Source organism: Lissotriton helveticus, chromosome 8, assembly GCF_964261635.1.
Source record: "Lissotriton helveticus chromosome 8, aLisHel1.1, whole genome shotgun sequence".
Classification (NCBI taxonomy): domain Eukaryota; kingdom Metazoa; phylum Chordata; class Amphibia; order Caudata; family Salamandridae; genus Lissotriton; species Lissotriton helveticus.
Genome location: NC_136069.1, coordinates 314,633,459 through 314,649,602, shown reverse-complemented (window position 1 = coordinate 314,649,602; position 16,144 = coordinate 314,633,459). Strand labels below are relative to the sequence as shown.

The window sequence follows — 16,144 nt, the reverse complement described above, 5'->3', positions numbered from 1 at the left end:
AGTTTCCGTCCCGACCCCTCAGACTCCATTTTGTAAACGGTATCCATCTTGTGTCTTGCCCTCATGATAAGTCAATTAAAGGTCGAGCTTGATCTAAAAGGACACGTCCACCTTCCCTGACTCCCCCCTGACCTGTCCCAACTGACTCCCTTGCCTCCAGCCAAACCTGTTTGGGCAGCTCCTCGCCCAGTGGCCAAACACGATAGCATCAATGCACAACATACCACAAACCATTCACCGCGTACAGATCATGTTTTCTACACACATACACACCTGTCCACGCTCCCTGTTTATGGCCAGTTTTATGACTAGGAGGTGCCTTCTTTTATTGGGGCTTCAACGATATCTGATGGGAGTTCCGGGCCTGGCTAGGTAATCTATCACGAATTGGACATCTAAAATACGGGCTTGCCTACATGACTTCGCTCTTTTGTATTATTGTAGAAATATGTGTATAGCCATATCATAAACTCAAGAATTCTCGCTTGCAGCTATTATTTCTGTATATAAGGAGAAGGCTGGTTCTGTAAAAACGAACAGTCTCCTGAGAACAAATGACCCGTGTTTGTCGTGCTTCTAGGACACCTGTTACTTGGTAGCTGCCAATAAAACTTGATCTCTGACTCGACTAGAAGACTCCGTGTTTCTGTGGTCCGGAACAGGGAGAACTCAGAGGTCTTCGGGTGTTATTCCCTGGCACCAAACGGGTTCCTAAAAATCCGTTACCTCAGTTGGCGCCCAACTTGGGGCGGTATCAAGCGGCGACGGTCCAAGCCAGATGTTCGTGAGGAGCTTCGTGTGAAAATTCCAGAGGACGGCCAGCCACTTCAGCGACCCCTGTATGTCGACGTGGTTCCGAAGGTCTTTGCTGCGAGGTTCCCCGCATCCCGACGGCTACGAAGGACTGCTGCCCTGACTATCGCCTTGTTTTGGACCCAGTGATCCTTGGTAGAGCGAAACGATAGACGAGTCTTCTAGCGACGTCACCGATCTTCAAATAGTTCAGTTAAGTATAAGTGGAGCGTCTCCCAGTCCTTAGTTTGTCCTTAGTTTTTGGTATCCTTGAGATACGCTTTGATTTGGTACTTGCAAGCCCCAAAGCCGAAGGACTTGTGTATTCACGAGAAATATCGTAACAGATAATCCTTTGAAGTTTGAAGCTAGACTAGTGAGCAAAGATGCCTGGTTTTAGCAGACTTGGAAACTTGTTTTGTCTTGGTTATGGTAAGGACTCCCGATTAGAGGATTCCTGTCCGGTTCCTCCGATTGGAACTCCAACATATGAGCTCTATGTAAAGCACGGCGTAGGTCCTATCACATATAATGAAGTGTGGATAAAATACACCCGCAAGGATGGTGTTTTAAAATGGCCCCAATATGGTAGTTTCGACTCCGAAATATTAGATAACCTAGAGGTCAAATTATTTAAGAGAAAAGCCCGGCCGGCGATGTTTGACTCTTTCCGCTTATGGCGCAAAGAAGCCAAACAGAAAGAAATAAAATTAGCAAAAAGGAATAAAAGAGGTATGTCAATGGTGCAAGCTGCCGTTGCATACAGGGATAACGAGGAAGAGCAAGAAAGCGAACAAATACTTAGGAGCAAGAAACTAGCAGTAGATAAATGCTACCCGATGTTACCAAATAAGGGACAAGGTCAAGAGGAGAGATCCGAGAAAGATCCATTAATGTCCCACTTATTAAGCTCACCTCCACCGTATGCGTTAGACGCTACTACAACGCCAAAGCATTTTACTATACCGCGCCCCGGCGCACGTAACCCAGCTCTTGCACGAACGCCAGCTCCTCTTCAGCTGGTTTCTACTTCTCCGGCGCAGCCTTCTAAAGGGCCGCCATCTTTGCTACATACTCCATCTACTTCTACGACTTTGCCTACAGCTCCAGCTATTGTCTATGATACTACGTCTACTACTACTTCAACTTCCTCTGCTATTGCCTCTACTTCTTCTTTGCCTCAGCCTGTTTTTTCCGATGCACTTGCCCCTCCGCAAGGTTCTCCTTCTATTAGACAAAGAGTGACAGGTACCATCACTAGTCTATTTTCACCTTTCTTTGGGTCGCCTAAAACAACGCCTAAAACAGAACATACAGTCCCGTAGTCAACTGCCTGATTACGAGGAAAGAAAAGTGCTGAATGAACTAGCACGCCAATGGATTACGGATACTGTTAGATATGATGTTCAGTCTGTTATGGAAGTTTTCCGTCAATGGAATGCACCCACTCAGAGATACGTATTCGAAGAAATGTGTGTATATCTGGGCGAAGATGTGAAGACAAATGATCCCAAATACACAATGAACGAACTATGGCATACACGCTTTAAGTTCTATGAAGGTATGATTATAGGTGCAGATGTTGAGAAAGCGATAGAGTTATTGCTCTCTTATAGGAGTAAGGGAAACGTCTCTAGATCATGTCACGAAGACGATGCACCAGGTGGGAAAAGAGCGAGACAGTACCCCATGAGAGAGGTTCCTCCGGTTTGGAGGGAAGGTGATGCGAATGCGAATCCACCAATTCTGCCTCATTTCCAGCGTATATGGGTACATGTCCCCTGGAAAAGATCCGATGTCTTAGCACTCAAGCAGACACTTCCTGATCCTCGTAAAAACCCGACTGGGTATTATAAGGAGTTATCGCAAACTGCAAGCTCATGTATAATGAATTTAGCGGATATAGACATGTTGTTTGGGAACGTTGTTCCACATCCTCTATGGAGCAAAATACGTCATACGAACCATGACCAAGAACTAGGTGACTCATGGGCGAACATTGCCGCTATAGATGCTAGACAAATTGGTGGTTCTAAACCTGAGCCGTTAATAGCTGAACTTCCCAGTAGAATTATCGCGTACATGAAAACGATAATGCCTGAAGTACGCCTAAACTGTGACAAGCTATCTGCGTGCAAGCAGAAGAAAGATGAGAATGTGTCTGACTTTTTCACAAGATTTGAGGAGACTTTCACCGATCATAGTGGTCAGGATATGGCTACCGAGGGTGGTCAAAGATTGTTTGTAGACAAATTCGTACATAATTTAATCCCTGAACTGTGTAATAAACTGAAAGATTCAGAGAGTGCTTGGGCTGTCTCTACGTCAGCGCAAATTTTAGCTACAGCCCAGTACTAAAAAAATAGGCGCAAAGACGAGCTAGATAGTCAACAAAAAGACAAAAGATTTAAAAACTAAAGTTCTTCTCCAGCAAGCCTATCCGCCTCGTACGACTAGTCAGCCCAATTACCAACAACAACAGCAGTATTCGAGAAACGCGCAAGGAAACGAGTTTTCTCATCAGCGTATTGCTTATGGCCCGAATCAATGTGCGTATTGCAAGGAAGAGGGTCACTTTAAAGGTAATTGTCCGGCTCTTGCGCGACGTTTGAGCGGTGCTTCAGGTGTAAGGGGAAGAGGTGTTCAACATGCCCCTAGAGGTAGGGGCCGTGGAAATTTCACCCAGAATACAAGTTCTTTTCCGCCTCAGAATTCGATGAACAGCTTTGACCAACAGAATAATGCGTTGTCTAGGTCAGCTCAGTACTATGCTGACGACTATTACACCGAACACGAAAATGAGGGTAACGATTGCTAGGACAGCCATGGACAAAGAGAGGGAGTTGTTTCAGTTCCAGTAGATCAGAATGGACCTTATGTCAAGGTAATTACATCAGGAGTGTCAGAGCCATTTCTGCTGGATACTGGTGCTACAAAAAGTTCTATCATGCACTCGAAACTTCCTGGCGCACCTTTGTCTGGCGAAATGAATGTTTCAGTAGGTTTCTCTGGCGCCCCTGTTAGAAACCCGATCTCCAGTCCTATATCTCTTTCTATTGGCCCGTGTGAATTAGAAGCACCCCTCATTCTTACAACAGGTTGCGGTGAAAATTTGTTGGGATTGGATTTGCTAAAAAGGTTATATGCGACTTTGTACTGTTCCCCCTTGGGAGTACAACTTACTTTAGGTAAGAAAGTCATTTCTCCAATGTATTTGTCAAAGGACAATATTCCGACTGAATTGTCATCACTTCCTGATATACTTTGGGCTAATGGCTCCAATGATGTAGGTCGTTTGGAAATAGCACTGTATGTCATAACATTGAAAGCTAACGTTAGGTTGCCACGTATTGCCCAATACAAAATATCTAGCGAATGTGAAAAGGCTTTATTGACGATTGTTTATGACCTGATTGATAAAGACGTCATCGAAGAAACAACAGGAAATGTTTGTACCAGTCCAGTTCTGCCCGTCTTAAAGCGTACTGATCCTTTACAACCGCCTGTGTACAGGTTCGTGATCGACCTCAGAGAAGTGAACAAGATAGTTATCCCACAGTTTCCAGTTGTCCCCGACATTACTGCTTTATTGACGATGGTTCCAGCTTCAGCAAATTGGTTCTCGGTGATCGACCTGAAGAACGCTTTCTTCAGCATCCCGATTGCCGAGGAGAGTAGAGAGATTTTTGGATTCAATTTAGGAGGACGAAGCTTCCGCTTCAAGTGCGCTCCTCAAGGCTACTGCGAGAGCCCATCAATATTCAGTCAGGCCCTGAAAACACAACTAGACACGATTATTCTACCGAATGGTTCAACTCTGATTCAGTACGTAGACGATCTGCTGATCGCTGCAGACACTGAAGAGATTTGCAAGAAAGCTACGTTATCATTATTGCATCACTTATGTAACATGAAGCACAAAGTCTCTCTTTCCAAACTACAATTTCGCCGACAAGAAGTAACCTACTTAGGTCACATCTTGTCGAAGGAGGGAAGGAGACTGACACCAGAAAGAATACAGGCAATTGCAGAACTGAGTGCCCCAAGGACACAGAGAGAGGTTCGAGCCTTCTTGGGCATTACATCGTACTGTAGACAATGGATACCGAATTTCTCACTACTAGCCAAACCCTTGATGGCACTACTCTGTAAAGACACGCCAAATCCTATGCCCTGGTCTGAAGATTGTCTGACGAGTTTCCATGAGTTGCGTGATGCATTATGTTCGGCTCCTGTGTTGGGAAACCCCAACTACAGTAAGCCTTTTACATTATATGTCCATGAGAAGGATGGTTGTGCATTATCAGTTTTAACACAACATTTTGGGGACAGACAGCGCCCATGCGCGTATTTTTCGGCAACTCTAGACCCTGTGGCTAAAGCCCTACCAAGTTGTCTGAGGGCTACCGCCGCAGCAGCTGTCTGCATTCGACAATCCGCTGGATTAGTCATGAATAATACTCTGATCGTTATGGTTCCGCATGCAGTAGACATTTTACTAAACAGGACGAAGACACAACACCTTACTAGCGCTCGACTATCCAGTTACGAACTTACACTGCTAGCAAGTCACATCCACATAAAGAGGTGCGATACACTGAATCCCGCAACGTTATTACCCATTCCTACAGAAACAGACAAGATTGATAACCATGACTGCTGTTTTAGGACAGAAGAAGAGACAAAAGGGAGAGTAGACTTACAGGACACTCCCCTTCCTGAATGCAACGATACTTTATGGGTTGATGGTTCATGTTTCAAGCTGCCGAATGGTGATACGACTGCAGCATATGCCGTAACGACATTACACACCATTATAGAGACCGCGCGCATTTCCCATAATTCTGCACAAGCTGCAGAGCTAATTGCGCTTACCAGAGCATGTGTGTTAGCGAAAGGAAAGCGAGTGAATGTGTACACTGACAGCCAATACGCCTTTGGTGTGGCTTACAGTTTTGGGAGATTGTGGCGTGAACGTGGGTTTCTTACGTCACATGGTGCAAAGATACAACATGGTCAGTTAGTTAATGAACTACTCGAGTCACTGACCTTGCCACTACAAGTTGCAATTGTAAAATGCAGTGCACACAAAAAGATTCAGGATGATGTTGGCCGCGGGAATGCATTTGCAGACGAGGTTGCGAAAGAGACTGCAAGGAACACAATGAGTCTGATGTATGTTGTAGGTCCCGCTAGATGGATTACTGATGTGGGAATGTGTGAGGACACCATCGAAAGCGTGAAATCTATACAAGCCGAGGCAACTGAGAAAGAGGTGAATGAATGGAGAGAAAGTAAGGGTAGGTTAGATGCGAATGGTTGTTGGGTCGAATTGTCAGAACACCAGCGATGGCTATTACCTAACGCCTATGTACTTGCAGTAGTAACAATGGCTCATGGATTTGCGCACATCAGTTCGAAAGGAATCTGTAAAGTATTGGCCCTAGTATGGCAAAATAGCAATATCCCGAAAAATGCAGAGAATGTGGTCAGAAACTGTATGGTGTGTTTGAAGTACAATCCCGGTAGGGGAACCCCAACTCCAGCTGGTCATTTTGCGCCTCCAACGTATCTGTTCGAGGTTTTGCAGCTCGATTTCATTCACATGGAGAGATGCAACAATCTGAAGTATGTGCTCGTTGTTGTTTGCGCTTTCTCCAGGTGGGTGGAAGCATACCCCCTTAAGGACAATACTGCCTTGTCAACTGCCAAAGCCCTTGTCAAAGAGTTCTTCCCGAGATTCGGCATGCCTAGAATCGTCTGGAGTGATAATGGAAGTGAATTCGTAGGACGCGTGATGAAGAGAGTGTGTGAGTGTTTAGGCATACAACAAAAGTTTCACTCTGCGAATCACCCCCAATCAGCTGGATTAGTAGAATGCTACAATGGCACTTTAAAGCTCAAATTAGCCAAGATCCAAGCCTGTACAGGTCTTAAATGGCCTGACGCCTTGCCCCTAGCACTCTTGTCAACCAGAATGACAGTCCATTCCAGGTTAGGACTTAGCCCCCATGAGATAGTGTTTGGCTGCCCAGCCAACGTCTGGGGCGTGCCAAGGCCAAAGAAACTCAGCGAAATAGAGCACCCCGTACTGCTTGACTATTTGTGCGAATTGACAACTAAATTGCGTGTTTTACACCAACAGGTTCACAGCTCCTCTCCGCCAGCCTCTGACGATCCAGGTCACTCCATCGCACCCGGCACGTGGGTCTTGGTGCGGAATTTCCAGCGCACAAACAACGGACAGCCGAGGTGGACCGGACCATACCTGGTACTTCTTTCCACGAGGTCAGCTGTTCGGGTGGAAGGCAAATAGAACTGGGTGCACGGGACCCATTGTAAACGGGTCCCTCTGCCCCTTCCATACGACCGGTGGGTCAACGAAGGAATTGCCGACTCCGAGACCGAATCCATACCTCGCTTCATCCCTTTCAGCGATGCACGTTTAAAAGAAACTGGTACCGAAAAGGAGAGTGATCATATTTTACAAGGACTTGTGCCACCGTCTATGCAGTTGGACACTACCGAACCTAAGACATTGTTTGAAGACCACACCGTACCTGGGAAACAACAATATAATCTAAGGTCAAGACAAAGAGACTAATAAAAAGCGAACCAATGTGATTTCCCTTCCCCCAAGAACTATTTTTGATTTTTCAGCTCTCTCACTCTCAGGAAACTTGCTCATTTTTGATTTTCGAACCGCCATCCGGTTCTGCTGCTAGGGTCGCGGTTGAAGTCTGGGGAGTGCAACTGGGGACGTCTAGGTCAACGGTTCTGGTCGGTCCAAGGGAGTTACCCCGGACTGAACAGAGCGCACTCCCTGGCAGAACCAACCTACCACCGCGGGCAGCAACTAGAGGATGGAGTTTCCTAGGGTAAAGAGACCTACCAGACTCACGAACTTTGAAAGACAATTATGCACTGTACTGGCCAAAAGAAGGTTTTTGATAACATGTATTTTAATGTTGTGTAGCATAACGATGTTTTTGACTGGTTATACTCTATTCGTATTCCAAGTTACTTTTTCAAATGACACCCGGCCACCGCCTCCTCCTACTATCTCTCCACACTACTTTCACCCTCTACCTGAACACGAGTCTGCCAGAAGACTCGAATTTGTAAATAACTCATTCATTCAACTTCTACACCAACACCAGTCCATAATGAACACATCGAACTGTTGGGTATGCGGACTCATGCCACACACGACTGATAAGGGTATCCCATACTTCATCCTGCCTTTCAGTTATTATGGTTCTCTGTGGGCTTTCCAGACCATGTTCCTATTCGCCCTAGAACCGTACCCGACCCGTTCTACTGAGAGTGATTCCAGTAACAAGGCACTAGTAGCAGGGATAAGAAATATGAGTAGAGAGTTCGACACCTATCTTAAGATTCCCAAAGATGAACTCACTCCGTACACTCGTTGGAACGTAACTAAATATGGGGTTTACCTGAGTAAGAGCCAGACGGCAAAGAAATCCCGCCCAGTTTGGATAGTACCCAACCGAGGTCACTTATGTTTACAAGGTATCGGCAGGGATCCCAAAGCACAATTAGGAAAGAGTATATGCGCGGAAACATATGTGTTCGCTTCCCGAACTTCCCCAATACTATTAGCAGCCAAAGGCACGTATTTCGTCTGCCATGACCAAGCCTACACCTGGTTGCCCCCTGACTTCTCAGGTACATGTTTTATCTCATTTCTGCTGCCTCCCACCTACACGGCCAGAGCAGATTACCATCGGACAAGGACAGCTAGAGGGGTCGTGAGTAAAGACGACACCGCGGGTCAGGAATTTGCTGACTTCGCAAAGGGTTTTCTGCCATTTTGGGGGCCTATGGTGAACAGCAGGAATATTCGCCAGTTATCGAGGATAGTTGAATCCGCCGTGATTACAACGGCCGGAGCCCTTGGCAATTTGACGACCGAACTTCAGTCGGATCGACTTATGACCCTTCAGAACCGAGTTGCCCTAGATATCATACTCGCCGATCGTGGTGGTGTGTGTAGAGTGATCCAATCCAGTTGTTGCATTTTCATCCCTGATAACGCACCGACAGTGTACCAGGCCATCTCTAAGATACACGAGATATCTGGTTCCCTTCACGTAGAAAAAGGGGACTGGTCCTTATTAGGGTGGTTCTGGGAACTGATCGCTACCTGGGGATGGAAAACACTGATCTTCATTGGGATGATCTTAGCACTTCTGTTTATGTTCTGCCTGTGTGTACAGTGCGCTCCTGCACTATGTGGCCTCTGTGCTACCTCATGTGTACGGAAGCCTGTGTCAAGGGACGAACTGAGCAACAGAATGATGCTACAGCAGCATCTCCACGAATTCCTTCATACAGATTTAGACTCAGATTAACATGAATTATTGCCTTATATGAGGGCAAAAGGAGGGTCTGTGGTTCTGAAATTCTGGACCCTACCGTTGTCCCGGTATCGAGGTCCAATACCCGTGTCCCGAAACATCAACGTACCATGACGAATTTTGTGTTGACGAACCGATAATGATTAGGACATCATTCCTATGCATTTTCGTCATGATCGAGGTATGCTAACACCCCTGAATCGTAGTTTCCGTCCCGACCCCTCAGACTCCATTTTGTAAACGGTATCCATCTTGTGTCTTGCCCTCATGATAAGTCAATTAAAGGTCGAGCTTGATCTAAAAGGACACGTCCACCTTCCCTGACTCCCCCCTGACCTGTCCCAACTGACTCCCTTGCCTCCAGCCAAACCTGTTTGGGCAGCTCCTCGCCCAGTGGCCAAACACGATAGCATCAATGCACAACATACCACAAACCATTCACCGCGTACAGATCATGTTTTCTACACACATACACACCTGTCCACGCTCCCTGTTTATGGCCAGTTTTATGACTAGGAGGTGCCTTCTTTTATTGGGGCTTCACCGATATCTGATGGGAGTTCCGGGCCTGGCTAGGTAATCTATCACGAATTGGACATCTAAAATACGGGCTTGCCTACATGACTTCGCTCTTTTGTATTATTGTAGAAATATGTGTATAGCCATATCATAAACTCAAGAATTCTCGCTTGCAGCTATTATTTCTGTATATAAGGAGAAGGCTGGTTCTGTAAAAACGAACAGTCTCCTGAGAACACATGACCCGTGTTTGTCGTGCTTCTAGGACACCTGTTACTTGGTAGCTGCCAATAAAACTTGATCTCTGACTCGACTAGAAGACTCTGTGTTTCTGTGGTCCGGAACAGGGAGAACTCAGAGGTCTTCGGGTGTTATCCCCTGGCACCAAACGGGTTCCTAAAAACCCGTTACCTCACGTCCCGTTGCTCTGCGGCTCCATCTTAGGTTGAGGTCACACGCGCCTCATGATCTGTGGCCAGGCTGTGCGTCACGTCCAGCCCCTCTCCTCCGGTGACTGTGTATCCTTGAATGGGTACAAAACAGGTTTTAGCGAACTGGCAAGAGAAGGCATTTATACATTTCAATTCTGTCCCAGATCTAGGTAGTTGGGGCTACGTTTCATCGGTCACGATCAGGAGTTATCACTGTGTAGCATGTATACAGGCATGTCTACTGAGTTTGTACTAAGTCTATTTGGCGTTCATTCATGACGTATGTGGCTTTCTGACCCTGGCCCTGGCAGTCTTCTATCAACGTGAGAGAGAGGGATAGTGGCTAAACATTCTTTTCTCGGGGGGGCAACAGTTAATTGGGGTCATCAGTTATACTTCGTGTTATGGAGCTGGGGCCAATCGGGAGAAAACGGGGACGTTTTGGACATCCGTAATTGGGTGCAGAGGGGTGGGGCAATCTGGGCATTGTTTCTAGCGAGCTGAGAACAGAAAGCCACTGACGTATAGTCCTCCTGTAAGAAGGCCAGATTAGGGGACTTCAGTCGTCTAACCTGTCCTTTCCTTCATAGCCAATTCAAGTTCCATCATTTTACAGAAAGGAGAGGTAGTAATATGGCAAATTACAATTGTTTTAGTTTCTGTCAATTTGCCGAACACCTCTGTGTTCGAAAACCAATTAGGCTCGTGCCGGCGGGGCACGACGTTACTACACAAAGGAAGAGGGAACAGGGGGGAGGGGGACCCTCGGAGGGAGAGTCGTCCGCATTTTAAATGAACTATTCGGTACACGTACAACATGAAGAGAGAGATAAACGTGTACAATAATAGGCCATTTAATGCGCACACAACACAAAACAGTAGGGGTCATGTTATATAGAAACACAGACTGAGGGACAACGTAAATCCATATACTACGTACACATGAATTCAGGCGGGGGGGTACATGTATTATATACAGAACTCAAGACAACACATAGAACAGTACTTGGCCAAAGATATTTCCTCCTGCATGCTGCGCGTCCTTAGTATCCTATTTAATTCGCTTGGCTGTCTTTTGCTGTTGGCCTCTGTTGCAAATACTTACACTTTCGTCAATTGTTCGAGAACTAACCTGGTCGGGCTAGTACTTATGGTGGGATCTTTGAATCGTTATTAGCGAATGGGTATCCAGGCTGAGGCAACAGAGGGTGTCAGTCGGGGGAACAATGGGCAGCTTCGAGTTTCATGTCCATGAGGGTGCAAGAAGGAGGTGGTAAATCTTAAACATTGACAATATTCTTAGTCTTCCAGGAGGAGGGTACTTGGGTAAACCTCACCCTGGAATAGCCCTGAACCTTCCCCTATTTAGTTATCGTATGAACCTACTCGTAGGTGCACGTCATTCTTGGTTGCATTATTCGGGGGCCGGTTGGAGTCATATTTTTGTCATACTGCAATAACCCGTCAAGTTTCTGTTTCGGCCCTCCCCTTCCAGTCGTTGAGTTCAGAGAGAGGGGGATGGTCGTTTCTAAGTAAGGGTGTGTTATATCTATGTTTGCTCGTCGTGTATAGGCACCATGTTCAGACCCCCTTTTTCCCCATTCCATCGGTCGTTCGACCATCACTCAAGTCGTACAAAAACATCTCTCTTATCAAGTCAACGCGTGCAACGTATATCCAGTCGAGTTATACACATCCGGTCATACACGCGTGCATTCATATCACCCAAAATCGTCATGTCCTCAGGGGCAGTCCCCATGGATAATGTATCATTTATCCCCGCGGAACCATGGCGCGTTGCTTAGGTCTTCTCCATACTTTAGTCGATGTTCCGATGTGACCTGCAGAAAGAAGGGGAAAAAGAAGGGGTGGGGGCAGCGTTTTAAGACACATCCGCGCGCATAAACCCAAAAGGCTTTTACTTACCACGTATTCGACCTATCTCCGCGGGGTGCAGTCCCTTCCCTCTCGGCGTTTTAAGCCCAGAGGGACTGGTAGTGCGGGAGGCATAATCATTGATGGACTGCACATTGCATGGATTGCTCACGTGTGGTATTGCGGATCTTGTGTGGGGGGGGTCAAAACAAAAGGGCAGTCAGTGTAAAGTGGGGTTGAACTCGTGTTCTCCTTCGAGGAGGCGGGGTGGTCTACAGTGGTACCGGGTCTGGTTTTAGGGGCATCTGAAACAATTTCCCTGAGATATGTGGCATACAAAGTAAAACAAAACACCGGGACCTTTATCGATTGCCTTATGTTGCACAAAAGAAAAAAAACACACGCAACAAACTTGGACCATTCACATTTTCAATATTTCTGGGTACTTTGCTTTTTAACCTTTCAGTAATCGACTTGCTTTATTTCGCCTGTATTTTACGTAGATCGGAAACAATGGCTATGTATTCGAACTTACCAATCCAAGAGCTACGACTATATTTGTCTTTCATAAAATCTTTATTTAAAAAATGTTGACGTACAAATGCAGGCCTACAACCACGTGGGCCAGCCACGGAGCAGACTGGAACTGTACATGAGGGCATATTTATCTGCGGAAAACATAACTGAGTCGGTGGTTGTTTTATTTCATCAAGGTACGATAAGTGCAATAAAATCATATTGAAAATTCATTGTGGGCAAGTACCATCAGTGTCAAAAAGATTCGAACTTTCAATAATACTGTAATCAATGATGCGTCAGAACTTAATATCAAATTCATTGTTCGAATGTTCAAGCAATACTCATCCCCTCCCGCCATGTGCTTCAAAAACTGCATACATATCTCATGATATCAAGTCTGAGCATCCGGAACGCAACAGGGAGTTGCGGGTTTCGTTTGTACCGGCGCCATTTTGGGTGGGGTCAGGTGGGTCCAAGTATAGTCAAAATGTCTCCACCAACTCGGGGTTGGACCAGAACCTCTTTCGGCAGTCCAGAGGTTTCGTTAAGGGGCAACAGAAGGGACCGGTGACATGAACCATCAATCAAAGAAAAGGGAGGGGCAACAATCTTTCCTACCGGGTCATACTGATGTTCCACCGGAACTGATCAAATCGGTAGTCTGCAGTATTTTTGGTCATTCAAAAACTGAGGCTGGCGTCAGCATGAGAGCGCCAACGTCTCGTGGCTACGTCTTGGTCGTTCTGCGGGCAATCATGGCAGTCATTTCCCATCGGGGCGGTCGGGGCCCCGCGGAGGTCGTGGGCCCTCCGCAGTTCTCGTAGAATCTTCAAAGCTGAGGAGAACGCCTCTGGACAGGGGCCCATTTTCTGGTTTGACAGGCGACCAGGCCAATTTTTCACGCCGGGCCCATTCCTGCAAAGTCGACCGCCATTTTTAGGAGTTCTGCAGCTACCGGCAGTCACTGGGTCAAATGAGCAGACGGACTCCAGCCTGCTGGGCGAGGTGTCGTAGCACCACCACAGTGGACGAGACCCTGCTGGGTGAGTGGAGCGTCGCTATACCGCAAGAGTGGACGAACCCTTTGCCGGGTGCGTGGAGCGTCCCTGCACCGCAAGAGTGGACGAACCCTTTGCCGGGTGCGTGGAGCGTTGGGGGTGCAGCTGAGGGGCCTCCACCTGGGGAGGTGGGAGAGGCTCGTCCGTGCCGCCTCTCCCTCCCAGTGCACCCCACGGCGTCTCGAAAACATTTGTTATGGCCGGACCAGGCGATGAGGGGGGGTCGGAGGTATATGCAAGACACCCCCCCCCCCCCCGTGGCCTGCAAGACGCCGGGAGAAGAAGGGAATGGGAGGACCAGTACATTCCGGGTCGGGCCCATGCCTTCTCCGGCCGATGGCGGCCGGCCGCTCTTTGGCACGGCCCCAGGAACGGGTCCCTTGGTTCATCCCGGGGACAGGCCTTGGCGCGTGGTGTCGCCTCCGGACTATTAACGTAATGGTTCTCCACCCCCAGGCCGCCGCCGACGGCTTTTGTAGACTTTCTGACGCCCAAAAACCTACTAGAAAGTAGCCCAAAGTAGCCTGACATTGCTACTTTGGGGAAGGAGGGACAGGAACGGCGTCAAGCAGACGGCGAAATGCATTGTGGGTTTGTTGTTGCTGCCGTTTGCCATGTAAATAATTGTTTAATATATTTTTGTTCAAATAAAAACGTTTTAACCTGTTACTTTGCTATAGTGTTGTATATTTCTAATATTTGCCTAGGGTTTGTCGTTAATTGGGCGGGGTGGTCGGTGGAGCCGAGCTGTCTCGCAGTCATCATGGCGTTGAGTTCGGCTCAGGGGTTAGAGGCAGCAGACCTGGAAGCTGAGATCGGTCCTGGACCAGGGTTCAATTCCCCGTCTTGGCGGGTCTTGGGCTAAAAAAAACTTCCACGGACTCGATAATTCTCGCCCCGGTGCCTCCTCGACTCACGGGTTCACACTCTGCGACTCTGGGTAATAGCTTGCTTAATCTCCACAACGGCCCCTCGCGGCGGGATGCCTGACTTTCACCTTGTGGATACCCTGCTATCTCACAGGGGAATACCAGGAAGGGTTCCCTAAGCAAGCGCCGGGAAACCCACTGCGGGTAGCTGTGCGCTATATAAGCTCAACTACATTTACTACATTTACATTTCCTCACTAGTTTCATATTTCCTGAGGGGTTGTTCCTAATGCTTCCATTTCAGTGAGGTTGAAAAGAGATCTCATCAGTGGCCTACTGATTTTACTCGATTCCTTTTGTTTTTCCTAACAATTTTTATGTTCTTTTATTTGCTAGCATGATACAGCGGCTAATCCGCATTTTCTTTATATATGTCCTTTTTATTAGGGGTGTCCTCCGGTGGAGCCAGATGGTCTACCTCTAATAAATGGTCCGGGCTGAACCAACTACTGAGCAATGGGGGGAAGATAGGCATGACGGGTTACAACGGGGACAAAAAATTCAGCACTACCTATCCTTCACTACTTTGCGGAGACTACGTAGAATAGTTCTATTCTACAGTATTCGCAAATAGGGAATACCCAAAAGAGAGAACCAACTCCAAACAGTCAAGTTCGGACAAACAATCAATCAATCAAATGAGGAATAAAATAGGCGCGACGGGTTACAACGGGGGCAAAAGCCTGCGCTACCTACCCTTCACTATCTGCAAAGAGAGATCTTCCTGTTCCTCTCTGTTTGTAGGCAGAGAAGATCCTTTCCGAGAACCAAATCCGAACGATCAATGTTCGGTCAAACAATCAATCAGTGGGGGATAAAAATAGGCACGACGGATTACAACGGGGGCAAAGGCCTGCGTTACCTATCCTTCACTATCTGCAAAGACTAAACAGAGTATGGCGATTCTGTGCTTGTTTGCAAATAGAGAATGATCCAAAGAGAACCAATTCCAAAACAATAAATGCTTGGATAACAATCAATCAAATGAAGAGGGAAGTAGGCGCGACGGGTTACAACGGGGGCAAAAGCCTGCGCTACCCACCCTTCACTATCTGCAAAGGGAGAATACTCCTATCCTTCCCCGTTTGTAGACAGAGAATCTCTCAGGACAAAACAATCAAATGCGTAATACTAGTATTTTTCAATGACAATCAAACAATCAATTCGCAATTTGTCGTGTTTACACGACCTTACCCGGACCGTATGGACAGTTTCTCGTCTTCCGTTTCCAGCGCCCGATCGTCCTCTATTCTCCGTAATTGCTGTGGCACTCCTGATGGTTCCCAGTCAGGACCGTAGATCACTCGAGAGAGGTCTGTTCGGAACCAGTGAAGTTCGGATGATCGGCTGCCAGACAAGGGTCTATCGGACAGGAGCTCTTCCCGATCGTTGCAGTCGTTCACTCTGTCGTTGGGACCTCTCTCACTGGATCCACGTGTCGCTGATGGGCCCCACGTTTGGGACGCCAGTTGATGAAAAAGGGTTCAGGCAGATCAGGTCGTTTTACCCCTTTTCTAGGTTTGCCCGGCGTTAGCCGCTTCTCACCCAACTCACGATTACCAAATAAAGAGGCAGGCGCTGGAGACTGGAAGGCAGGAAACAGGAGTTTATTTCCGACGGAACAGAACACGTCAAATCAG

The 16,144-nt window shown here is 47.2% G+C and overlaps 1 protein-coding gene across 1 annotated transcript in view; it reads left to right on the top strand.

Moving 5' to 3' along the window:
• The window catches only part of MICU2 (mitochondrial calcium uptake 2), a 1,429,299-nt gene that overhangs the window by 781,138 nt on the left and 632,017 nt on the right, over positions 1 to 16,144 (top strand). The window lies entirely within an intron of this gene.